Source organism: Pseudophryne corroboree, chromosome 8, assembly GCF_028390025.1.
Source record: "Pseudophryne corroboree isolate aPseCor3 chromosome 8, aPseCor3.hap2, whole genome shotgun sequence".
Taxonomy (NCBI): domain Eukaryota; kingdom Metazoa; phylum Chordata; class Amphibia; order Anura; family Myobatrachidae; genus Pseudophryne; species Pseudophryne corroboree.
The window spans coordinates 222075639-222101047 of NC_086451.1; the positions used below are offsets into that span (position 1 = coordinate 222075639).

General features: G+C 50.2%; 1 long non-coding RNA gene across 1 annotated transcript; it reads right to left on the bottom strand.

Moving 5' to 3' along the window:
- Positions 1-6425: 6425 nt before the first annotated feature.
- On the bottom strand, positions 6426-21497 carry LOC134948841 (uncharacterized). Its single transcript, XR_010183044.1, has 2 exons — positions 21129-21497; positions 6426-6675 (listed from the first exon to the last, which is right to left on the bottom strand). It is a non-coding gene; the product is annotated as an uncharacterized LOC134948841 (long non-coding RNA).
- Positions 21498-25409: the final 3912 nt, after the last annotated feature.

Sequence of the window (25409 nt, forward strand, 5' to 3'; positions counted from 1 at the left end):
CAGAGTCTGGCTCAGGTTTTCCTGCCTGATTTGGAACCCAAAATGAGGCAAAATGTCATCCTCCAGCTGTCTGATTCTCGTGTGTTATGGATTCTATAAAGGTCCCCAGTGACCATGCTGTGTCCGTCCAGAGGTGCTGTGTTGTCAATCCAGGCATGTTTCAGATTTGACCATCAAGGGCAGGGCTGTAACTAGCATTGTGCTAGTGGTGCCTTGCCCACAGTGATATGTACTGTGGGTGCAGTTCCGTTGCAGCACTCGCATGGCCGCGCTGTCGGTCAGTCACTTGTTAGAAGCAGCGCTGCCGCCAGTGCAGCTTCCTTTACCACTCTGCCACTCCTGAGTCTTGGCTCCTGACGTCCACTTTTGTGTCCGGAGTCTCTATAAAGAGAGACGTGGAAAAGGTCTGGCCACCGTAAGCTCCAGGGCCAAATGTAACTATCACTCGCACATACACCACACACAGGGTGCAATTTGTAAAATGGGACTGTACCTGGCGCAATGTGTGAAAGGGGGCTCTCCCTGGTACAGTGTGTAAAAATAAGAATTTACTTACCGATAATTCTATTTCTCGTAGTCCGCAGTGGATGCTGGGAACTCCGTAAGGACCATGGGGAATAGCGGCTCCGCAGGAGACTGGGCACAAAAAGTAAAAGCTTTAGACTAGCTGGTGTGCACTGGCTCCTCCCCCTATGACCCCTATGACCCTCCTCCAAGCCTCAGTTAGGATACTGTGCCCGGACGAGCGTACATAATAAGGAAGGATATTGAATCCCGGGTAAGACTCATACCAGCCACACCAATCACACCGTACAACTCGTGATCTGAACCCAGTTAACAGTATGATAACCGTAGGAGCCTCTGAAAAGATGGCTCACAACAATAAACAACCCGATTTTTTTGTAACAATAACTATATACAAGTATTGCAGACAATCCGCACTTGGGATGGGCGCCCAGCATCCACTACGGACTACGAGAAATAGAATTATCGGTAAGTAAATTCTTATTTTCTCTGACGTCCTAGTGGATGCTGGGAACTCCGTAAGGACCATGGGGATTATACCAAAGCTCCCAAACGGGCGGGAGAGTGCGGATGACTCTGCAGCACCGAATGAGAGAACTCCAGGTCCTCCTCAGCCAGGGTATCAAATTTGTAGAATTTAGCAAACGTGTTTGCCCCTGACCAAGTAGCTGCTCGGCAAAGTTATAAAGCAGAGACCCCTCGGGCAGCCGCCCAAGATGAGCCCACCTTCCTTGTGGAATGGACTTTTACAGATTTTGGCTGTGGCAGGCCTGCCACAGAATGTGCAAGTTGAATTGTACTACAAATCCAACGAGCAATCGTCTGCTTAGAAGCAGGAGCACCCAGCTTGTTGGGTGCATACAGTATAAACAGCGAGTCAGATTTTCTGACTCCAGCCGTCCTGGAAACATATATTTTCAGGGCCCTGACTACGTCCAGCAACTTGGAGTCCTCCAAGTCCCTAGTAGCCACAGGTACCACAATAGGTTGATTCATGTGAAACGCTGAAACCACCTTAGGGAGAAATTGAGGACGAGTCCTCAATTCCGCCCTATCCGAATGAAATATCAGGTAAGGGCTTTTATAGGATAAAGCCGCCAATTCTGATACGCGCCTGGCTGAAGCCAGGGCCAACAGCATTACCACTTTCCATGTGAGATATTTCAAATCCACTGTGGCAAGTGGTTCAAACCAATGTGATTTTAGGAACCCTAAAACTACATTGAGATCCCAAGGTGCCACTGGAGGCACAAAAGGAGGCTGTATATGCAGTACCCCTTTGACAAACGTCTGAACTTCAGGCACTGAAGCCAGTTCTTTCTGGAAGAAGATCGACAGGGCCGAAATTTGAACCTTAATGGATCCTAATTTTAGGCCCATAGACAATCCTGCTTGCAGGAAATGTAGGAAACGACCCAGTTGAAATTCCTCCGTAGGGGCCTTCTTGGCCTCACACCACGCAACATATTTTCGCCAAATGCGATGATAATGTTTTGCAGTTACATCCTTCCTGGCCTTGATCAGGGTAGGGATGACTTCATCTGGAATGCCTTTTTCCTTCAGGATCCGGCGTACAACCGCCATGCCGTCAAACGCAGCCGCGGTAAGTCTTGGAACAGACAAGGTCCCTGCTGGAGCAGGTCCTTCCTTAGAGGTAGAGGCCACGGGTCCTCCGTGAGCATCTCTTGCTGCTCCGGGTACCAAGTTCTTCTTGGCCAATCCGGAGCCACGAGTATCGTTCTTACTCCTCTCCTTCTTATGATTCTCAGTACTTTTGGTATGAGAGGAAGAGGAGGGAACACATATACCGACTGGAACACCCACGGAGTTACCAGAGCGTCCACCGCTATTGCCTGAGGGTCCCTTGACCTGGTGCAATATCTGTCCAGTTTCTTGCATGGAATCTTCCGAATGGAATCGCTTCGTAAGAAGCCACCATTTTTCCCAGGACTCTCGTGCACTGATGCACTGACACTTGTCCTGGTTTTAGGAGGTTCCTGACTAGCTCGGATAACTCCCATGCCTTCTCCTCCGGGAGAAACACCTTTTTCTGGACTGTGTCCAGAATCATCCCTAGGAACAGTAGACGTGTTGTCGGAATCAGCTGTGATTTTGGGATATTTAGAATCCACTCGTGCTGACATAGCACTACCTTAGATAGTGCTACTCCGACCTCTAACTGTTCCCTGGACCTTGCCCTTATCAGGAGATCGTCCAAGTAAGGGATAATTAATACGCCTTTTCTTCGAAGAAGAAGAAGAAGAAGAATCATCATTTCGGCCATTACCTTGGTAAAGACCCGTGGTGCCGTGGACAATCCAAACGGCAGCGTCTGAAACTGATAATGACAGTTTTGTATCACAAACCTGAGGTACCCTTGGTGAGAAGGGTAGATTGGGACATGGAGATAAGCATCCTTGATGTCTAGAGATACCATATAGTCCCCTTCTTCCAGGTTCGCTATAACTGCTCTGAGTGACTCCATCTTGAATTTAAAATTGGTCTCACCGAGCCGTCCGGCTTCGGTACCACAAACAGCGTGGAATAATACCCCTTTCCCTGTTGTAGGAGGGGTACCTTGATTATCACCTGCTGGGAATACAGCTTGTGAATAGCTTCCAATACTGCCTCCCTGTCGGAGGGAGACGTTGGTAGAGCAGACTTCAGGAACCGGCGAGGGGGAGACGTCTTGAATTCCAATTTGTACCCCTGTGATACTACCTGCAGGATCCAGGGGTCCACTTGCGAGTGAGCCCACTGCGCGCTGAAATTCTTGAGACGGCCCCCCACCGTGCCCGAGTCTGCTTGCAGAGCCCCAGCGTCATGCTGAGGACTTGGCAGAAGCGGGGGAGGGCTTCTGCTCCTGGGAAGAGGCTGCATGGTGCAGTCTTTTTCCCCTTCCTCTGCCCCGGGGCAGGAACGAGCGGCCTTTTTCCCTCTTGCCCTTATAGGGACGAAAGGACTGGGTTTGAAAAGACGGTGTCTTTTTCTGATGAGAGGTGACCTGGGGTAAAAAGGTGGATTTTCCAGTCGTTGCTGTGGCCACCAGGTCCGATAGACCGACCCCAAATAACTCCTCCCCTTTATACTGCAATACTTCCATATGTCGTTTGGAATCCGCATCACCTGACCACTGTCGCGTCCATAACGTTCTTCTGGCAGAAATGGACATCGCACTTACTCTAGATGCCAGGGTGCAAATATCCCTCTGTGCATCTCGCATATATAGTAATGCATCCTTTAAATGCTCTATAGTTAATAATATACTGTCCCTATCCAGGGTATCAATATTTTCAGTCAGGGAATCCGACCAAGCCACTCCAGCGCTGCACATCCAGGCTGAGGCGATCGCTGGTCGCAGTATAACACCGGTATGTGTGTATATACCTTTTAAGATATTTTCCAGCCTTCTAACTGCTGGTTCCTTGAGAGCGGCCGTATCAGGAGACGGTAACGCCACTTGTTTTGATAAGCGTGTGAGCGCCTTATCTACCCTAGGGGGTGTTTCCCAACGTGCCCTAACCTCTGGCGGGAAAGGGTATAGTGCCAATAATTTATTAGAAATCAGCAGTTTTTTATCGGGGGAAACCCACGCTTTATCACACACCTCATTTAATTCATCTGACTCAGGAAAAACCACTGGTAGTTTTTTCACACCCCAAATAATACCCTTTTTTGTGGTACTTGTAGTGTCAGAAATGTTCAATGCCTCCTTCATTGCCGTGATCATGTAACGTGTGGCCCTACTGGACATTACGTTTGTCTCGTCACCGTCGACACTGGATTCAGTATCCGTGTCAGGGTCTGTGTCGACCATCTGATGTAACGGGCGTTTTAGCGCCCCTGACGGTGTCTGAGACGCCTGAACAGGCACTAATTGATTTGTCGGCTGTCTCATGTCGTCAACAGTTTTTTGCAAAGTGCTGACATTGTCACGTAATTCTTTAATTACTACCATCCAGTCAGGTGTCGACTCCCTAGGGGGTGACATCACTAACACAGGCAATTGCTCTGCTTCCACATCATTTTCCTCCTCATACATGTCGACACAATCGTACCGACACCCAGCACACACACAGGGAATGCTCTGATAGAGGACAGGACCCCACTAGCCCTTTGGGGAGACAGAGGGAGAGTTTGCCAGCACACACCAGAGCGCTATATATATACAGGGATAACCTTATATAAGTGTTACTCCCTGTTATAACTGCTGTATTTATATATTAGCTGCCAATAGTGCCCCCCTCTCTGTTTTACCCTGTTTCTGTAGTGCAGGACTGCAGTGGAGAGTCAGGGAGCCGTCCTTCCAGCGGAGCGGTGAAAGAAAATGGCGCTTGTGTGCTGAGGAGAAAGGCTCCGCCCCCTTCACGGCGGCCTTTTCTCCCGCTTTTTTCAGGAAACTGGCAGGGGATAAATGCATCCATATAGCCCAGGAGCTATATGTGATGCATTTTTTTTAGCCATATAAGGTTTTTATATCGTTTTTATTGCGTCTCAGGGTGCTCCCCCCCAGCGCCCTGCACCCTCAGTGACCGGAGTGTGAAGTGTGCTGAGAGCAATGGCGCACAGCTGCAGTGCTGTGCGCTACCTTATTTGAAGACAGGAACGTCTTCTGCCGTCGCTTTCTCCGGACCTCTTCGCTCTTTTGGCTCTGTAAGGGGGCCGGCGGCGCGGCTCCGGGACCCATCCAGGCTGAACCTGTGATCGTCCCTCTGGAACTAATGTCCAGTAGCCAAGAAGCCCAATCCACTCTGCAGTCAGGTGAGTTCGCTTCTTCTTTAAACTTTTACTTCTAAGCAGCTCAGGAGAGCCACCTAGCTTGCACCCTTCTCGTTCGGGCACAAAAATCTAACTGAGGCTTGGAGGAGGGTCATAGGGGGAGGAGCCAGTGCACACCAGCTAGTCTAAAGCTTTTACTTTTTGTGCCCAGTCTCCTGCGGAGCCGCTATTCCCCATGGTCCTTACGGAGTTCCCAGCATCCACTAGGACGTCAGAGAAAGGGGGCTCTACCTGGCACACTGTGTAAAAGGGTACTCTTCCTGGTGCAATGTGTAAAAGTGGGCTTTACGTGGTGGCACAATGTGTAAAAGGGAACTCTAACTGGTTTAATGTGTAAAAGGGGCTCTACCTGGAATAATGTGTGACTGGCTCTATCTGGTACAATGTGTAAAAGGGGGCTCAACCTGGCGTAATGTGTATAAGTGGTGCTATTGTGTGGCATAACTTGAATAATGAAGACTACTGTGCAGCGTAATATGAATTGATATTATTTTGTGACCACGCCCCTTCCCCACGAAGTCACGCCCCTATATTTTTGCATCGCGCACTGTTGCTGTTTTATATATGGGAGAGGGGGGCACCAATTCTCTTTCTGGCAGGCACCAAGATGTCTAGTTATGACTCTGATCAAGAGGCTGGGGCTGCTTTGTCTTCCAGGGGTGCTTTCTCCATGCTGTGTACATTCAGGGGTGCTATGTTGTCAATACAGGGGTGCTGCAGTATTGTCTATCATGTAGCTGGGGCTGCTTTGTCCTCTAGGGGTGCTCTGTCAGTGCTGTGTACATTCAGGGGTGCTGTGTTGTCAATCCAGGGGTTCTGCGGTATTGTCCATCAAGTGGCTGGGACTGCTTTGTCCTCTAGTGGTGCTCTGTCTGTGCTGTGTACGAAAAGGAACTGTTGTATCCATCCAGGGGTGCTCTGTCAACCTAGGGATGCTCTATTCTGTAAGAATAATATATATATACATGTGCTATACCCCAGTGTACTATACTATTATTTTTCAGTGAAACTGCCGGTCAGACCGCAGTGTATAATCCTGTATGTATTGTGAAACTGTAGGTGGTACCCCAACTGTAGGTACGTCCCCAGGTGTGCTTTACGGTACATAAAGGGGTGCTGTGTCTGTCCCCAGGTGTTCTTTATTGCACATACAGGGGTGCTGTGCCCGCCCCCACGGGTGCTTTGTTGTACACAAGTGAGTGATGTGTTGTCCATCAAGGGCTGCTCAGTCTGACAAGTGGCTGCTGTACCCATCCAAGGGTGCTCTGTCAATCTAGAGGTGCTCTGTCAGTCCATCATGGGTCTGCTTTGTCCTTCAGGGGTGCTCTGTACAGCTAGGGATGATCTGTCCATCCATCCAGGGAATCTGCCCTAGTATAAATAAAATAAAAGTTAACAATATCATAAAAAAAAAAAAATATATATATATATATATATATATTTGTATGCTACACCCCAGTGTACTATTCTATTATTTTTCCGCAATGTTATGATCATACACGTATTGTGACACTGTAGGTGGTACCTCAATTTCTGTGACACTGCAGGTCGCACCGCACCTTAATATTTATACAATTATTGTGACGCTGTGGGCCAGAACACAGTGTAATATTCATACAAGCATTGCGATGCTGCAGGCCGTACCCCAATTTCACACAAGTATTGTGATGCTGCAGGTCGCACTGCAGCTTAATATTAATACATGTATTGTGATGCTATAGGCCAGACCTTAATGTAAAATTCATGGTTGATGATTATTTTAGTGATTATTTAGTGATAGTGGCAATTTGGAGGCTCTTGTACAAACTGGCTCTGCTTTACTTAAGTTGCCCATCCTCCAGTGTGTACTCAGAGAGAGTTTTCAGCACAGCTGGGAACCTTGTCAATGATTGGTGTAGGAGGTTACTTCCGCAGAATGTGGAAAAGATGATGCTCACCAAAATGAATTACAAATTCCACAAGCAAGATCTTTACTAGCAATTATGTCCCAAAAAATGTAATGGTGAATTCTAGTGGGGATGAATTAAAAGTGTGTGAAGAAGAGGATGTACACACTGATGTGGGTGAGGATGATGATAATGATAACGATGACAACATCTTGCCTATGTAGAGCCATTTGTGCACGTAGAGATCACTGCTAGCAATGTCCAGTGCCCATTGGCAGCTTGTTTTGTGGAGGCCCAAACAAACCAATCATTGCAGCCACAAGTGGCAGTCGCTGAAGTGATTGGTTTGTGAAACTGTGCATTTCCTGTTTAATTTATACAACATAATGGTAGGTGTGAGGGCCCAAGGACAATTCCATCTTGCACCTCTTTTCTTTACATTATGAGCTGTTTGCAGCATTGCTGATTGTCTTCTTGTGTAGATGTCAAACATTTTCATACTTTATTAAACTGCCACCCTGTCTGCCACTGCAGTGCCATTCTGTTTCTTAGATGTGCCATGTTGGAAGTTTAAGTGCCACATGTTTGTGCCACCTGCTGCTGTTGCTTAGCTTAGTCATTCAGCTACCTCAGTGTAAACTTTTGGCCTAAAGTGGATGAAAACAATATTGTGAGCTGTGAGGTGGTCAAAATTGACCGTAAATGACTGGAAATGAATGTTTTTGAGGCTAATAATACTGTAGGAGCAAAGGGTCTAATTCAGATCTGATCGTAGCAGCAACTTTGTTAGCAGTTGGGCAAAACCATTTGGAGTGTAGGTGGGGCAGATGTAACATGTGCAGAGAGAGTTAGATTTGGGTAGGGTGTATTCAAACTGAAATCTAAATTGCAGTGCAAAAATAGGATTTTAATTACCTACCGGTAAATCCTTTTCTCCCAGTCCGTAGGGGATACTGGGGTCCACATTAGTACCATGGGGTATAGGCGGGTCCACTATGAGCCTTGGGCACTTTAAGAAATCAATAGTGTGCACTGGCTCCTCCCTCTATGCCCCTCCTACCAGAATCAGTCTAGAAACTGTGCCCGAGGAGACAGACATATCCTGAGGAAGGATGTAACAACAGTGGTGAGATTCGAACCAGCACACACAAACAAGAGGAAAGCCATGCTAACCAAAATTGAACAGGAACAGCAACAGCTGAGCCAACAACAATACTTAACGAAGTAACAGTGCAGGAAACACGGAGCACTGGGCGGGTGCCCAGTATCCTCTATGGACTACGAGAAAAGGATTTACCGCTAGGTATTTAAAATCCTATTTTCTCTTATGTCCTAGAGGATACTGGGGTCCACATTATTACCATGGGGATGTACCAAAGCTCCCAAACCGGGTGGGAGAGGGCTGAGGTTCCTGCAGAACGGATTGATCAAACTGAAGGTCCTCAGAGGCCAAAGTATCGAACTTGTAGAACTTAGCAAACGTGTTCGAACCCGACCAAGTAGCTGCTCGGCAGAGCTGTAAAGCCGAGACACCTTGGGCAGCTGCCCAGGAAGAACCCACCGACCTAGTTGAGTGGGCCTGTACTTTAGGAACCGGCAATCTTGCTGATGAATAGGCCTGCTGAAGAATAAGCCTGATCCAGCGACCAATAGACCGCTTTGAAGTAGGACACCCAATTTTCTTGGGATCATAGGGAACAAACAGCGACTCATATTTTCTCTGACGAGCTGTCCGCTTCACATAGATCTTCAAAGCCCTCACCACATCCAAAGACTTTGAGGTAGCAGAGGTGTCCTTAAGCACCGGAACCACAATAGGTTGGTTGATATGAAACGCAGACACCACCTTAGGAAGAAACTGTTGAAGAGTTCTGAGTTCAACTCTATCTTCATGAAAAATCAAATAGGGGCTTTTGTGAGACAATGCTCCCAGTTCCGACACATGCCTTGCAGAAGCTAAGGCCAACAGTTTAACGGTCTTCAACGTAAGAAACTTTACGTCGACCTCCTGTAAAGGCTCAAACCATTCCGATTGTAGAAACTGCAACACCACGTTGAGATCCCAAGGTGCCGTGGGAGGCACAAAGGCGGTTGGATGTGCAGAACACCCTTCAAGAACGTCTGAACCTCAGGGAGGGAAGCCAATTGTTTCTGGAAGAAAATGGATAAGGCTGAAATCTGGACTTTCAAGGAGCCCAAACGTAGGCCCACCTTCACACCTGACTGCAGAAAAAAGAGGAAACGGCCCAGTTGAAATTCCACTGTAGGAAATTTCCCGTTTTCACACCAAAAGACGTATTTTTTCCAAATACGGTAGTGGTGTTTAGACGTTACCCCTTTCCTGGCTTGGATCAGGGTTGGAATAACCCCGTCCGGGATCCCCTTCTGGGCTAGAATTTGACACTCAACCTCCATGACGTCATACGTAGCTGTGGTAAGTCTTGATAGATGAAAGGCCCCTGTTGTAGAAGATCCTCGCGAAGATGCAGGGGACACGGTTCCTCGAGGAACATTTCCAGTAGATCCGTGTACCAGGCCCTTCTTGGCCAGTCTGGAGCAATGAGAATTGCTTGAACTTTTTCCCTTTTTATTCTTTTGAGAATTCTTGAGATCAATGGAAGAGGTGGAAACATGTAAACCATCTAGTAGACTCATGGAGTTACCAGAGCATCCACCGCCACTGCTTGTGGGTCCCTCGACCTGGAACAATACCGCTTGAGCTTCTTGTTGAGACGAGGGGCCATCATGTTGATTTATGGAGTCCCCCACCAACGTGTCAAGGACTCGAACACCTGCGGGTGAAGTCCCCACTCTCCTGGGTGAAGGTTGTCTGCTGAGTAAGTCTACTTCCCAGTTGTCTTCTCCCGGAATGAAGATTGCCGACAGTAACAGATTGCCCAGAGGAGAATCCTTGTTACCTCTGACATTGTTGCTCTGCTCTTCGTTCCGCCCTGTCGGTTTATGTACGTTACTGCCGTCACATTGTCCGACTGAACTTGAATGGCGTGATCTTGAGAAGGTGCAATGCCTGTAGAAGGGTGTTGTATATGGCCCTTAGCTCCAGAACGTTGATTGGAAGGATGGTTTCCTGAATTGACAATTTTCTTTGGAACTGTTCCCCCTGGATGACTGCTCCCCAACCTCTGAGGCTTGCGTCTGTGGTGAGCAGAATCCAATTTTGAATCCCGAACCTTTGACCCTCGGTCAGGTGAGAAGTCTGAAGCCACCACAGAAGAGAAATCCTAGCTTTTGGTGACAGACGTATCCTCTGGTGCATGTGAAGATGCGATCCGGACCATTTGTCCAACAGATCCAGCTGGAAGGGCCTTGCATGAAGCCTTCCGTACTGCAGAGCCTCGTAAGAGGCTACCATCTTCCCCAGAAGGCGAATGCATAGATGCACCGATATCCAGGTTGGTTTTAGAACATCCTGCACCATCGATTGGATTACCAATGCCTTTTCCAATGGAAGGAATACCTCCTGTACCTCCGTATCAAGTATCATCCCCAGGATTTGAAGTCCCCGTGTTGGTTCCAGGTGGGATTTTGGTAGGTTCAGAATCCTCCCGTGATCCTGGAGTAGTCAGGTTGAAAGGGCAATGCTGTCCAACAACCTTTTCCTGGATGGTGCTTTTATCAGCAGGTCGTCCAGGTACGGTATTATGTTCACTCCCTGCTTGCAGAGGAGAAACATCATCTCTGCCATTACCATAGTGAACACTCTCGGTGCCGCGGAGAGGCCAATTGGCAGGGCCTGGAACTGGTAGTGACAGTCCTGCAGTGGAAACCACAGATAAACCTGATGAGGCGGCCAGATCGGAATATGAAGGTACGCATCCTTGATGTCCAGAGACACCAGAAATTCCCCCTCCTCCAGACCTGAGATCACCGCTCTCAGAGACTCCATCTTGAACTTGAACACCCTTAAGTACGGGTTCAGTGACTTGAGGTTTAAAATGGCCCTTACCGAACCATCCGGTTTTGGTACCACAAACAGGTTGGAGTATAAACCCTTGTTTTGTAGTTGAAGTGGAACTGGGACAATGACCTGAGTTTGTACCAATTTCTGAATTACTGTCTGCAAAGTCATACCTGCTTCCAGCGAAGAATCTGTGAGGTGGGAGTTCCTGAAACTCCAGTCTGTATCCCTGGGCGATAAGATCTTTGACCCAGGGATCGTGGCATGATGTTGCCCAAACGTGACTGAAATAATGTAACTGGGCTCCCACCTGCCTGTCTTCCAGTCAGTGTGGTCCACCGTCATGCTGAAGGCTTTGAGGAAGCAGGTCCGGAGGTCTGTTCCTGAGAAACTGCAGCTGCTGGTTTTCTGGGTTTACCTTTATTGCCTTTAAAGGCTGTAGAAGAACCTTTTGGTTTGCCTTTAAACTTCGCTGTCCGAAAGGACTGCAGAGTTGGAGCCAAATAGGTTTTCCTAGCTGGGGGCGCTGCGGAAGGAAGGTATGTAGACTTACCCGCCGTAGCCTTGGATATTTACGTATCCAGTTCATCTCCAAAAAGGGCCTGACTTGTGAATGGTAGGCTTTCCATGCCTTTCCTGGAATCCGCATCCGCAGTCCACTCGCGTAGCCACAAACCTCTGCGTGCTGACACTGCCATGGCAGTGGTGCATGCGTTGAGCAAACCAATTTCCTTTATGGCCTCCACAATACAATTAGCAGAGTCCTGAATATGCTGTAGGAATAAAATGATCTCCCCCCTAGGCAAGGAATCTAATTAATCAATTAGGTTACATGACCATTTAGCAATGGCCCTAGTGATCCATGCACAAGCAATAGTGGGTCTCTGGGCCACACCAGCAGCAGTATATAAAGATTTGAGACTGATCTCATACTTGCGGTCAGCCGTGTCCTTTAAGGATGCTGCCCCAGGTACAGGTAAGACTATCTTCCGTGACAACCTAGATACCAATGCGTCCACAATCGGCTGGTTTTCCTATTTCTTTCTATCCTCCAGAGGATCTGAAATTTTTTGTCAGGATTAGCCCAAGTTTCTTCAAACAGGGCATTCAATTCCTTTGATGCAGGAAAAGTAGCTGAGGATTTCTTTTGTACATTAAAATAAGATTCCTCCTCCACCTCCGCCACCTTGTCAGGAATGTGCAGGACATTTCTGATAGCTTCTATCAGGGCCTGTATTCCGTGTGACAGGACAGCATCCCCCCAACTCGCATCCACTTCACCCTCCTCTGGGTCTGATGTATCGTCATCAGTATCAGCCTGCATGAGCTGGGCCAGAGTATGCTTTAGTGGGCAAATGGCAGGGGTCTGAGACATTGGTATGGGAACTGAATCTCTATTCATCAGGTCATCCATAGACTGTCTTAAATATTGCATTTCTTTTTCAGTATGGGCTAATTTAGTAGAAATATTAGAAATTCATCCTCTTTATGGAATCTAACCATGGGGGTTCTGACCCACTAGCCTGAGAATGTGTACTGTTCTGGGTACACGGCAGCGAGTCCCTGAAGGGTACGCTCTTGCCATGGTGGGGCTTGCAAATGACTCCCTCAGGAGCTCAGTGTCCTGTCAGCAGAGAAATGGGACCATTAACTCTTTAGGACGTTAGGCCATTCTCCCCCGTAAGTCCCACGAAGCAGTCATGCTGGTGCCACCCAGCAATGGCTGTAAAACAACAAACCGAAAATAAATGTAGAAAACTCTTCAGGAGATTCCCTAAGCATGACCGGCTCTTCCGGGCACATTTTCTAAACTGAGTTTAGTAGGAGGGGCATAGAGGGAGGAACCAGTGCACACTATTGATTTCTTAAAGTGCCCAAGGCTCCTAGTGGACCCGTCTATACCCCATGGTACTAATGTGGACCCCATTATTCTCTAGGAAGTAAGAGAAAATAAAGCAGACAGTATTTACCCTGCACAGAAATAAATCACCCCACCCAAATCTAACTCTGCAAATGTTTTATCTGCCCCCCCCTTGCAGTGCAGACGGTTTTGCCCAACTGCTAACAAAGTTCCTACTGCGATCAGGTCTGAATTAGGCCCAAAAATAGGCCAAAAATCTCTGATTTTAGATGATTTATGATTTTTTTAAAATACAGATCTGAACCAGAGCCCACAGGAGCCGTCTTGGCTAAACCAAATTCAGATCCAAAACACGAAGAAGATACAGATCCAAAACCAAAACCTATGACGGCGGCTGGTGCACACCTTTAGTTTATACGCATATGCTTTAGCAAGTGCGAATTTCTAGGCTATGGAATTGCTAATGTTAGTATGCAAAGCTGCCAATGTGAAAGGAAACGAGACACCCACCGGAGCAATTGCAAACTCATTAGCAACTGTGTACACATTTGCAGCCTATATGTAAGAACAAGGACCATCGACTATAAGGGTAAACCTATGGATACATAGACCAGCTGCAGCAGTAGTGTCGCTGGCGCCAAGTCTTGAGATGTATAAATGGAAAATGCCGTAACCCCCCGTTTACAGCATTTTCCAAATGTAGTAACAGCTGGCATCCGGGACACCGGCACGGTGGGGAACACCAGCTTTTTACCCTATAGTGCTCCCTCCCAGCATGCCCTGCGGCAGCCCATCACTCTGCGCATGGACAGAACGACTCCTGGGTCATTAAACCGGAAGTCCAGGGTCCACCAGAGATTGCGAAGGACAGCTGTTATCAGAAGAGCTGTATTTTTGCAATATTAATCGGATTATTATTATTATTATTATTATTATTATCCTTTATTTATATAGCTCCACAAGGGTTCCGCAGTGCCCAATTACAGAGTACATAAATAGTCAAAACAGGGAAAACAGCAACTTACAGTTGATGACAGTATAGGACAAGTATAGGGTAAATAAACATAACTACATCAGCAGATGACACTGGAATAAGTATCAGGTGGCAGAACACTGCTGGATTTGGTGCAGTTGAACAATATTAAGTAATAAAAAGGATAAGCACGTGAGGGAAGAGGGCCCTACTCGTCAGAGCTTACATTCTAAAGGGGATGGGTAGACAGACAGGGGTGACACAGATGGAGTACATAGAAAGCGTGGAATAGTGGGATAGGATATGTTAGTGCATATGCGATTGGTATAGGTGCAATGTCAATTAGTACATCCTCTCAGCCCCTGAAGGCTAGTCAATAGTGTTAGTGTAACACCCATGTAAATGGAGTGAGTGCAGTGTTTTACGCAGTGGTTAAAGTGGGCCGGAACGGGGCGGAACTGCGTTCCGTCACCTTTAATTGCAGGCGGAACCAGTTCCGCCTCCGCCCGCCCACGGCATCAGGTCCCTTCTGCATTGTAAAGGTGACAGCGGCCGCCAGCCAATCCCGGCTGGCGGACCGGCTCAGCACCAATTAAAAGAAGGGGTGGCTTTTTTAAAATCTGGCGTGAGCCAATCACGGCTCGCGGACCGCCAGCCAAAGAGAAGCTGCCAAGTGGCAGCTTCTCATTAGCTGCCAGTCCGGGAGCCGTGAATGGCGCACAATCGGTGGGATCCCTGGTAGGCTAGTCCGTTGTCCCTTAAGTGGCTTACACTCATCCTCCGCCGGGATGGCTGCCGCGAATGGAGCTCGGCTCCGATCGCGGCAGCGTTAGGAGGAAGCTTTTATGTGCACAAGCTCTAGTGTGTCGTTACACCCCTTCCCTCTCCCCTGACAAGCAGGGGGTGCGCAGTGCCGCTGTTGCTGTTGTGCTCTGGGGCTCGGCTGAGGCGTCCACGGAATGACAACCAGTGCGGTCAGGCTCACTTTCTGGCTGCACTGGCAGAAAGAAAGGAGGGGAGGGCCACAAGCAGGGCCGGCTCCAGGCCTACTAGCACCCTGAGCGAGAAAATGTAAAAGCGCCCCCCCCTACCCCCCCCATGCGCGCGCCGAAGGCGCGCGCGCTCCCGGAAAAGTGGGTGTGGCCTCTGGAAAAGTGGGCGTGGCCTCGTAACTTCATATCATCAAACTATAAACATATTTTCACACAATTAGCAGCCTTACACATAGCCACAGTAGTGTTCCTTACACACAATGTCTCCAGTATAGTGCCAGATACACATAATGTGCAGTGCCAGATAGACATGACATGCCCCCAGCAGTACCAGCTACACATGACATGCCCCCCAGCAGTGCCAGCTACACATGATAGTGTTCACTTTTTAGGGCATGGTGCTGATCACAGGGAGGGCACATTTTTAAGTTAGGAGGGCAAAATGATGTACATACTGCTTGTTGTTCCCATACCCATACGTCAAAGCATGGACAGTGCGCGCCGAAGGCGCGCAGCAAAAATTAAGGGGAGTTACTTCGTGGGGAAGGTACGTGGCCACATAATAGTGGCAATTTGCATTACACCACACAGTAGTGCAGCTAATACACACTGCACCAGGTAGAACCTCCTATACACTTTGCGCCAGGCACAGCACTGAGACACATTGCACCAGGGAGAGCACTGAGACACATTGCCTAGCCACAGACGCCTAGCGGGAACACTACATGACATGCTCCCCAGCAGTGCCAGCTACACGTGACATGCCCCCCAGCAGTGCCAGCTACACGCGACATGCCCCCCCCAGCAGTGCCAGCTACACGCGACATGCCCCCCCCCAGCAGTGCCAGCTACATAAATGGCCACACAGTGCCAGATATGCCCCCACAGTGCCAGATACATTAATGCCCCCACAGTGCAGATATACCCCCACAGCGCCAGATACATAAATGCCCCCACAGTGCAGATATGCCCCCACAGTGCCAGATACATCAATGCCCCCACAGTGCAGATATACCCCCACAGTGCCAGATACATAAATGCCCCCACAGTGCCAGATACATAAAATGCCCCCACAGTGCCAGATACATTAATGCCCCCACAGTGCAGATATGCCCCCACAGTGCCAGATACATTAATGCCCCCACAGTGCAGATATGCCCCCTCAGTGCCAGATACATAAATGCCCCCACAGTGCAGATATGCCCCCACAGTGCCAGATACATTAATGCCCCCACAGTGCAGATATACCCCCACAGCGCCAGATACATAAATGCCCCACAGTGCAGATATGCCCCCACAGTGCAGATATGCCCCCACAGTGCCAGATATATAAATGCCCCCACAGTGACAGATATGCCCCCACACTGTGGGTGGCTGTGACTAAGCAGAACTGGTCTGGACTGGTCTCTGTGTGACTCACTTGTTAAGCAGCTGCAGCAGGAGGAAGGGAAGGCGGCGGCCAGGCAGTCTGCAGCAGCGTCCCGCCTCCAGGCTATCAGTGGCTGCCTGTGCCGATGACTCATCTCTGAGGGGGAGTACTGTGGTCTGTGGGCGGTCCGCAGACGGCAGAGGCAGAGACTAAGCTGTAAGGTCTGATGATCGATTCGGCTATGTGCGCTGTGCGGCGGCGCCCGGCGTCTGACGTCAGACGCCGGAGCCGCTGCCGCCGTATAGCGTCAGCGCGGACAGCCTGTGTTACTGTGTAGTTTACATTCAGTCCGCGACCCGCCCACAGGCAGCACTCCCACCTCATGATGACGAGTCATCGGTACGGGGCAGCAGGGCGGCACGCACACACCACACACAGTCAGCCGCGGCCGTCCACTGCTACTCGAGGCTACTACTATACTACCACTATTAGGAGGCGGGCGGGCCGGGAATGGATAAAGGGACGGATCGCTGTGTGCTGCAGTCACAGGTGCTCCAGCCAGGTTCCAATATGGCGGCGCAAGCATGCGGCGCCCATTAAGGGTGGCGCCCTGCGCGGCCGCTCTATTGGAACATGCCTGGAGCCGGCCCTGGCCACAAGGTGGGAAAGGAGGCTGGTGCCTGCCTCAGTCCACCCACCTTATCCGTGCACGGATAGTATGTGCGGGGCCTCGCTGTGTTCACCAGAGGAAGGTGCAAGCAGTGACAGACAGCGCACCAGGCAGACTCTGATTGACATTTCCTCACAGGTCAGCTGGAGGAGAGCAAGGCAAGTGTGCTGTTGTTGGTAGCTGCACAGGGTCAGGCTGGACGCAGTGTGTATAATATGCGACTCGAGGCCAGCAGTCACTGAGTTAGTAATATCAGCAGCATGAACAGATCCATGGCTCACCTTATGGAGGAGACCACACTGCCTATTATTGCTGTATCTGATAGTTCCCACCTCAGCCTGTGATAGCAGGGACTTTGGTGCGCAGAAAAAGTTACATATGTCTCTTCACTTGCAGTCCGTGTACACAGCCTAGTACAGTCAGTTACAGTACGGGCCCCCTGCTTCCCATGTTGCTTGTACAGATAATTATCTTTTTCTACCCAGATGCTAGGGGCATACAGTGGGCATGAGGGGAAGCAGCAGGGTGATGGGGAATGTCCTGTGGACTCTGGGGGCACACAGGGGACATGTGGGGAAGTAGGGCAATGGGGAGCACATAGGATGCCTGTGGTAAAGCATGTGTGTTCGTGTGTGTATGTATGTGTGTATTTGTATAGATGTGTATGTGGCTATGTGTGTGTATATATGTGGCTATGTGTGTATATTAAGTTGTATAATGTGTGTGTGTATATGCTGTGTGTATATCTGGTTGGGTGTGTATTTGTATATATGTGAGTGCGTGTATATGTGGCTGTGAGTGTATACCTGGACTGGGCCGAGGGGGGGGCAATATAAACTTTTTCGCCTTTGGGCGTCTGGTAATAACTTATGCACCTGCTGGAGACGAACATGTTGCAGTTATAAAATTTTGTGTGGCCACGCCCCTTCCTTGTGAGGCCACACCCAATTTTACGGCACGCTTGCTATCTGGGAGCTATCGTTGGGGAGGTGAGTTCCCCCACCTCTCCAGGACCACTTTAAGCCCTGGTTTTTACGGATTTACCTTATCAGGTCTACTCGATTTGTTTAACATTGCTGAGGTTCTTCTGTGCCTCTTGCTACTGGTAGAATCTTGAAACTAATGGTGCTCCAGCCAGTCAGCTCTCAAATGTCATTTTTCAATCTGAGGCATCGTCATCAGTGTCAGCCTGCAATATCTGGGCCAGTGTACACTTTTGTGGATACGTGGGTGGGGTGAGAGACGCAGTTGTGAGGGCTGAGTCTTTATTCATAAGAACCTCCACAGATTTTCTCAAAAACTGCATCTCCTTCTCAGTATGGGATAACTTTGTAGAAATATTGGAAATCATCCCCCTTATGGAGTCCACCAACGGGGGTTCGGACCCAGAAGCCTGAGAATGTGTACTGTTTTGTGTACATTGTATAGACTCTCCAGGAGAAGAGAAACACTCTGCTGTACATAGTTATATTTATATGCACCTAAGGAATGCATGATCCCAGATAAGGAGTGTGGTTCTCCTTTTGAAAAAAAAAAAGAAGTGTCAGTGATCGCGCTGAGCCCAAAAAAAAGTGGGTCCCACGGACCCCTCACTTTTAAAAATTGGGTTCCTATCTGTCCTTTTCTGGGTCCCATCGGAATGAAGGTTCATATTAATCTTATTAATTATTCAAATATAAAAACAGACTTGATTTCGACACTACAAAAGTACTGCGAGGGGGAGGAGGGGGTGACAATGCTGCTGGGCTGTGTAGCATACAGGACACTCTGCCCCAGAGCTGTAACTAGACATTTCAGTGCCCTTTGCTAGAAAGTAAATTGGTGCTCCCCCTGCCGTACTTCAAACCAAGGACAGTGCGCGCCGAAGGCGTGCACCAAAAATGTAGGGGTGTGGGGGTGTGGGGAAAGAGCATGGCCACATAACAGTACCAATTCACATTAAACCACACAGGTAGAGCACGTTATATACACATTGCACCAGTTAGAGCACGTTACATACATTGCACCAGTTAGAACACCCTATACACATTGCGCCAGGTAGAACACGTTATCCACAATGCACCAGGTAGAGCACGTTATACACACTGCGTCAGGTAGAGCACGTTATACACACTGCGCCAGGCAGAGCACGTTACACACACTGGGCCAGGTAGAGCACGTTACACACACTGCGCCAGGTACAGCACGTTTCACACACTGCACCAGGTAGAGCACGTTACACAAACTGCGCCAGGTAGAGCACGTTACACACATTGCACCAGGTAGAACACGTTATACATACTGCGCCAGGTAGAGCACGTTATACACACTGCGGCCGGTAGAGCACGTTATACACACTGCGCCAGTTACAACACGTTATACACACTGCACCAGGTAGAGCACGCTATACTGACTGCGCCAGGTAGAACACGTTATACAGATAGAGCCAGGTAGAACACGTTATACAGATTGCGCCAGTAACAATACGTTATACACACTGCACCAGGTAGAGCACGCTATACAGATTGCACCAGGTAGAGCACGTTATACACACTGCGCCAGGTAGAGCACGTTACACACACTGCGCCAGGTAGAGCACGTTATACAGATTGCGCCAGGTAGAGCACGTTATATAGATTGCGCCAGGTAAAACACGTTATACACACTGCACCAGGTAGAGCACGTTACACACATTGCACCAGTTAGTATTCTATACACATTGCGCCAGGTAGAGCATGTTATACACATTTTATATGGTACTAGGGAGTAGCGACAGAGGTAGCAGGGAGTAGGGACAGAGAGAGGCACCAGGGAATAGGGACAGAGAGAGGCACCAGGGAATAGGGACAGAGAGAGCAAGGAGTAGGGACAGAGGCACCAGGGAAAATGGTACAAAGAGAGGCACCAGGGGGTAGGGACAGAGAGAGGCACCAGGGGGTAGGTACAAAGGTAGCAAGGAGTAGGGACAGAGGCACCAGGGGGTAGGGACAGAGCCGGCACCAGGGGGTAGGGACGGAGGCAGCAGGGGGTATGGACGGAGGCGGAAGGGGGTAGGGACGGAGTCGGCAGGGGGTAGGGACGGAGGCACCAGGGGTAGGGACGGAGGCACCATGGGGTAGGGAAAGAGGCAACAGGGGGTAGGGACAGAGGCACCAGGGAGTAGGAACAGAGGCGCCAGGGGGTAGGGACAGAGGCGCCAGGGGGTAGGGACAGAGGTACCAGGGGGTGGAGACAGAGGCACCAGGGAGTAGGGACAGAGGCACCAGGGGGCAAGGACAGAGGCACCAGGGGGTAAGGACAGAGGCACCAGGGGGTAGGGACAGAGGCACCAGGGGGTAGGGACAGAGGCACCAGGGAGTAGGAACAGAGGCACCAGTAGGTAAGGACTGAGGCACCAGGGGGTAAGGACAGAGACACCAGGGGGTAGGGACAGAGGCACTAAGGGGGTAGGGACAGAGACTCAGGAGAGAGTGCAGCCAGAAACCCCACCAAATAACTCCCTCCAGGGACCAGGCCCCCACCGCTTACCATGGAAACTGTGAGCAGCAGCGCTGTCAGGCCGGGAGGTATAGTCCGATCCGCATGAGGCCACAACGCCGCCAGCATGGAGTCACAGGATGCGGCCAGGGGGAGCGGAAAACACGGAGGGGGCGGCCGCATGCTTGAGGAGGGAGAAGAGTGGAATCAGCGGGGAGAGCGGCGGCATCCAGCCGGGGGACCAGGGATCGAACTGCCCCCACCTCAGGTACAGCAGCGGAGTTAATCGTGGGGGGGAGAGCATGCGGAGCAGAGGAGGAGGGGAGGGCGGGAGATGACAATGTTCATGGTCTCCGCCTCTTCCAAGTTCCTCCCTCCGTCCCGTCCCTCCCACCGGACTGATTGACAGCGCAGGACAGGATAGCGCTGCGGCTCACAGCGCGTCCTGAGGGAGTCGGGACCCGGCGTTTTTTTATGTTTTGTGCCCAACATGAATTCCTGGGTAACGACAAGGGGGGCACGGGCCCGAGTGCCCCCCCCCCCTGGATCTTCAGAGAGCCACAGAGAGCCACAGAGTATGAGGAAACCAGCCACACAGCGCCCCTTCTTAGCTAATAATAAAACTAGCCTGGTGCAGACTAACTACCCTTAATAGGGTATTAAGTACTAGCAAACTTGCTCCCCCCCTCTATAACCACCTTGTACCGCAGAGATAGTCTGGAGTTGATGTGGAGGGGCAGCGCTTCCCTGTCAGCGTCCTCTGTATAGATCTGCAGGGAGAAAATGGCGCTGGTGAGCTGCTGGGTCCGCTCATAGCAAAGCCCCGCCCCCCGTAATGGCGCTCGGCTTGCCCAATTTTTTTTATACTGGACTGAGGTATATTAGTGTCTGACAGCGGCTTAGAGCCCCTGTCAAACAATTAGCAAGTGTAGGGTGTCAGCGGTGGCTCAGCGTGCCCCTCAGCAGCGTCTAACACACACGTGATTTCTGAGCCTCCTGGAGCGCAGCCTGCACCCAGCGCTGCTCTCCCACCCTTGTGCCGCCATACCCGCCGGCGACCCGCTAACCGAGACGCCGGCGCTGTACTCACCACTCTTCACTGGGTTTGTGCGAGTGGAGCACGATGATTGACTGACAGTAGAGAGTGAAGGAAAAACACAATGTGGGGCTGCCCCGCCTCTGTGATTGGCTGAGGGATAGGGTGCACTTGCTGCTGTTCGGCTGCAGTGGCCTGGACCCTGGGAGCCCCATGTTGCTGCTGAAGCAGTAGAAGGTGCCACCCCCAAGCTGTAGCTGCAGCTCTACATGGTGCAGCAGGGTAGTGTTACTCAGCACCAGTGTGACCCGCTGCTGGGGCTGACTAGGTAGACATGGCATACCTCTGTGCGTGCAATACAGTGTGAACTCTCCCCACAGGGGATAGGGAGGGGGTGTCTGGGCTTCCTGCAGATAATGAACATTGCTCTGTGTAGGAAATAATCCCCAGCACCCCTGGCAGTGAGAGTGTGACAATAGCATGTACATGTGCCTGGCGCTGTTCTGTTCTGGCCACACTAATAACAGCCCCCTTAGTCTTCTAAGTTCAGTTGGCAAACCAGTGCACAACAGCATCCAGCTGCCAGCGGAGCTACACTGCGCATGCGCATATGAAGAATTTGCCCACTGACTGTTTCTCCAGCATAGCCTTTTCTTCGCATGCACAGCTATTCCATAGTGGGAACCATCAATGGTTGATAGTAGCATAGTTTCAAACCATTAATGGTTCCAGCTAAACCATCCATCGATGGCAACTATCGATGGAGGAGATACCGATGGTCAGGGCCGGTGCAAGGGTGTTCGGCGCCCCCTCTCATATATAACAAAGGGACAGTGCGCAATGGCAGCGGCACTCATGGTCATACAAGAAACGTGCTATAAATTGCTTCTACGTTTCGGTTTTATTTTAAAAAGTCACAATTCCTGAGTTTGATTTGTTAATAAAACCGAAACATAGAAGCAATTTATAGCACGTTTCTTGTATGACCGTGAGTGCCGCCACCATTGCAACCTACTCTATATTTACATTGGAGGGCACCGGGCAACTATTTTTATACAAAGTTTGGAGTGACGGCCATACAATATAGATAGATGATAGATAGATAGATAGATAGATAGATAGATAGATAGATAGATAGATAGATACATACAGGGCCGGCTCCAGGCACGTTCGAATTGAGCGGCCGCGCGGGGCACCACCCTTAATGGGCGGCGCGTGCTGGCGCCGCCATTTTCGTTCCTGGAGCCGGCCCTGTGCTGCGCTGCCCGGCCTTAAACTATTGTGTGCTTGCGCGCTGTGCGGCGCCGGCATCTGACGTCAGACGCCAGCGCAGCGCACATAGCGCACACCACCCGCGGCCCTGCGCCCTGCTCCCTCAGACAGCAGCACTCCTCCCCCTCCCAGCGCAACAGGTATTGGGGGCATTTATGGATGGCATTATGTGCACTGTGGGGTCATATCTGCACTGTGGGGGCATTCATTTATCTAGCACTGTGCGGGCATTTATTTATCAGGTACTGTGGGGGCATTTATTTATCAGGCGCTGTGGGGGCATTTATTTATCTGGCACTGTAGGAGCATATCTGGCACTGGGGGCATTTATTTATCTGGCACTGGGGGCATTTATGTATCTTGCACTGTGGGGGCATTTATGTATCTGGCACTGTGGGGGCATATCTGCACTGTGGGGGCATTAATGTATCTGGCACTGTGAGGGCATATCTGGCACTGGGGGCATTAATATATCTGTCACTGTGGGGGCATATCTGGCACTGGGGGCATTAATGTATCTGGCACTGTGGGGGAATATCTGGCACTGGGGGCATTAATGTATCTGGCACTGTGGGGGCATATCTGGCACTGGGGGCATTAATGTATCTATCACTGTGGGGGCATATCTGGCACTGGGGGCATTAATGTATCTGGCACTGTGGGGGAATATCTGGCACTGGGGGCATTAATGTATCTGGCACTGTGGGGGCATATCTGGCACTGGGGGCATTAATGTATCTGGCACTGGGGGCATATCTGGCACGGGGGCAATAATGTATCTGGCACTGTGGGGGCATTAATGTATCTGGCACTGTGGGGGCATTAATGTATCTGGCACTGTGGGGGGCATTAATGTATCTGGCACTGTGGGGGCATAAATGTATCAGGCACTGCGGGGGGCATTTATGTATCTGGCCCTGTGGGGGCATATCTGGCACTGTGGGGGCATTTTTATATCTGGCACTGTGGGGACATATCTGGCACTGTGTGGGCAATTTTATATCTGGCACTGTGGGGACATATCTGGCACTGTGGGCACTTATGTATCTGGCACTGTGGGGGCACTTATGTATCTGGCACTGTGTGGGCACTTATGTATCTGGCACTGTGGGGGCATTTATGTATCTGGCACTGTGGGGGGCATATCTGCACTGTGGGGGCATTTATGTATCTGGCACTTTGGGGGCATTTATGTATCTGAACTGTGGGTGCATATCTGGCACTGTGTGGCCATTTATGTAGCTGGCACTGCTGGGGGGGCATGTCACGTGTAGCTGGCACTGCTGGGGGGGCATGTCACGTGTAGCTGGCACTGCTGGGGAGCATGTCACGTGTAGCTGGCACGGCTGAGGGGCATGTCACGTGTAGCTGGCACTGCTGGGGGGCATGTCATGTAGTGTTCCCGCTAGGCGTCTGTGGCTAGGCAATGTGTCTCAGTGCTCTCCCTGGTGCAATGTGTCTCAGTGCTGTGCCTGACGCAAAGTGTGTAGGAGGTTCTACCTGGTGCAGTGTGTATTAGCTGCACTACTGTGTGGTGTAATGCAAATTGCCACTATTATGTGGCCACGTACCTTCCCCACGAAGTAACTCCCCTTAATTCGGCGTGCACTGTCCATGCTTTGGCATATAGGTGTGGGAACAACAAGCAGTATGTACATCATTTTGCCCTCCTAACTTAAAAATGTGCCCTCCCTGTGATCAGCACCATGCCCTAAAAAGTGAACACTATCATGTGTAGCTGGCACTGCTGGGGGGCATGTCATGTGTAGCTGGCACTGCTGCGGGGCATGTCATGTGTAGCTGGCACTGATGCGGGGCATGTCATGTCTAGCTGGCACTGCTGCGGGGCATGTCATGTGTAGCTGGCACTGCTGCGGGGCATGTCATGTCTAGCTGGCACTGCTGCGGGGCATGTCATGTGCAGCTGGCACTGCTGGGGGGCATGTCATGTCTATCTGGCACTGCACATTATGTGTATCTGGCACTATACTGGAGACATTGTGTGTAAGGAACACTACTGTGGCTATGTGTAAGGCTGCTAATTGTGTGAAAATATATTTATAGTTTGATGATATGAAGTTACGAGGCCACGCCCACTTTTCCAGAGGCTACACCCACTTTTCCGGGAGCGTGCGCGCCGAAGGCGCGCGCATGGGGGGGGGGGGGGGGGGCGCTTTTACATTTTCTTGCTCAGGGTGCTAGTAGGCCTGGAGCCGGCCCTGGATAGATAGATAGATAGATAGATAGATAGATAGATAGATAGATAGATAGATAGATAGATAGATAGCAGTGGCGTGCGGTGAGGTCAGTGGCTGGTGAGGCACTACAGCCATAATGTCCTCCGAATCCTGCCGATGACCCCTACCGCCGCAGAGCCAATGCCCACTACTGCCCCTGTGCCGATGCCTGCTGCCACCGCCAATGACTTACAAACTCTCCCACCATCAACTGACCCAGCCCTCCGTCACTAATTTGCATCTCAGTCCGATGCCACCAATGCCCGGTACCTGCCTGCTCATCATACTTGTGATATATTGTACATTTTTATAGAAAATAAATAAATAAATTAGTGTTTGGGACTGGGAGGAGGACATGAATGCAATTTTGTTGTCCAGGGCTTCCATTAGTCAAATTACGTCGCATAGTAGCGCCACTTACACAAATTACGCCA